The sequence below is a fragment of the Mastomys coucha genome, unplaced genomic scaffold (assembly GCF_008632895.1).
Source record: "Mastomys coucha isolate ucsf_1 unplaced genomic scaffold, UCSF_Mcou_1 pScaffold22, whole genome shotgun sequence".
NCBI classification, from domain to species: Eukaryota; Metazoa; Chordata; class Mammalia; order Rodentia; family Muridae; genus Mastomys; species Mastomys coucha.
In genome coordinates this window covers 172,437,402-172,439,505 of record NW_022196905.1, presented here as the reverse complement: position 1 = coordinate 172,439,505, position 2,104 = coordinate 172,437,402, and the positions used below count along the sequence as shown (strand labels likewise).

The 2,104-nt window shown below is 45.4% G+C and overlaps 1 pseudogene; it reads left to right on the top strand.

Moving 5' to 3' along the window:
- The first annotated feature begins 710 nt into the window (after positions 1–710).
- On the top strand, positions 711–1,863 carry LOC116071315 (annotated as a pseudogene).
- The last annotated feature ends 241 nt before the right edge of the window (positions 1,864–2,104 follow it).

Sequence of the window (2,104 nt, the reverse complement as noted above, 5' to 3'; positions counted from 1 at the left end):
AGTTTGAAAGGCTGTAGACCATGGCATCTGAATCATCTCACTTTTGGTGACGATTTCCTGGTAAACGCAAGTGCAGATGGCAAGAATCATCAATCTCTTGAGTGAGGAAGAAAATGCAGCTGAGCAGAGTCAAAGCCAGTCTCTCACAATAACCCTGATGTGAAAACTCTCAAGCCCCTCAAGAACCATCTCAGGGCACCTGCGTACTGACCTAAAGATACTTAACTCGGGTTTACCTCACACAGTGCCATCCTGGGACCTAGATTTTAGCCATAGTAGAGATTTTAAAAATACAAATAATATTCAGACTGTAGCTTGGATATGGGTAATAGTAATTTAACCAGACCAAGATCAAATTAACTGACAGAAAAGACCAAACACAGAGAGTATAATTGTGGTTGACAAACTCAATCTGATCCGGGTCTGGTTTTGAGCATAATTTTTTATCAATCCACATTTCTGTGAGTTCACTCACATACAGTTTTGGGCCATTTTCACAGCATAAGAACAGAAGTGAGTAGCTTCTCAATAAAAGTTTTTTTTTTCTTTTATAGCTGAGTAGTAGATTTGAGTAAAAAACAAAATATCCAACTAGTGAAAGCAAAGGCACACACCAGACCTGGTGATACATATCTTGACTCCCAGCTTCTCAGAACATAGAAGCCAGCAATGCGAGGATTTGGGCGGGAATTGAAACCGCCGCCACCGCTGCTCTCCAGCTCCGGAGCACCGCTGCTCTGGAAACGGCACCATGGTGCGCCCTACCAGAAATAAAAAACCAGTCAATTATTCACAGTTTGAGGATTCTGGCAGTGACTCTGACGATGATTTTATTTCTGTATCTGTAAACAAGTCAAAAACCGTGCCAAAGGTGTTAAAGCAAGAAAAACCAAAGCCTAACTTGAAGAATCTCCAAAAAGAAGAGGTCTTACCAACAGAACCCCCTAAAAAAAGGGTGGCTTTAGATGACAAGGTCTTCCAGAGAGGTCTAGAAGTTGCCCTGGCTTTATCTGTGAAGAATCTTCCAACACTTACCAACCAAGTGAAGGAGTCTGAAGAGAAAAGCAGTGACAAACAAGGCAAAAGGAAAACAGAAAAAACGGATAAACCTCCCCGTTTCTCTAACTGCAGTGTAGCCAGTGATGATGTAGATTTGAACAAGATCACAGAAGAGGGGGATGCCGAGGGTGTTGAAGGAGAGAGAAAAGCAGCATCTGAAGCCGAAGCTCTGCCGAGGAGGGTACTTTCAGAGGACAGCGGTGGCCGCAGTGATAATGACACTGAGCCAGAGGGTGCGGCTGGTGAAGATTCAGAAAGTGATCCTGATTTTGATGAGAATGAAGAAAGTGATGAAGACTTTGGTGTAAGAAGTAGTAAAGAAACAAAGAAGAAAACAGTGCAGAAGAAACCCGCAGGGGAAAAGAGGGAAAAGAAATCAAAACCCAAATGTGAGGCATCAGTGACTTCAGTAGACCCAGCTCCAGCTGCCATCAAGTCAGGATCTCCATCCTTACCCCAAGCAATCGGTCTTCCTTCTGAGGCCACTAGGAAACCAGCAATAATGTGCAGCCCCTCAGCTGAGAGCAAGAGGCCCAAGTGGGTCCCCCCAGCTGCCTCTGGGAGCAGAAACTCCAGCAGCAGCCCATTGGCAGGAACACCCGCCAAGTCCCCAAGTCAGAGTCTGCGGCTGGGCCTCTCCCGATTAGCGCCAGTTAAGCGTTTGCATCCAAGTGCCACAAGCAGCCAAGTGCGGTAGCAGGAGAGGACCCCTGGGCCCCTCGGGACTGCAAAGCGGGTTGTCAACATTCAGCTTCAACATGAAAGAACTTTTAATGGACCACATGAAGGACCATGTCTGTGTATGATTCTAGTCTCATTAACGCCTTTTCTGTCCTTCAGCAAAGGGTTCTGGGACCTTTCCTTGTGCCACTTCTGAAGATTGTGTTGTGTTTTCTTATGTTTCATAAGTCATTGTCACATGGGCTCTGCAGCACATCTGTAGTCACATGTCTCCCAGCTCTGTGTGGCAAGGGGACATCCTGGGTTTCTTCAGGAGGCATTTCTGAAATCTTTCCCATACTACATTTCTTCAGGTTTATTATAA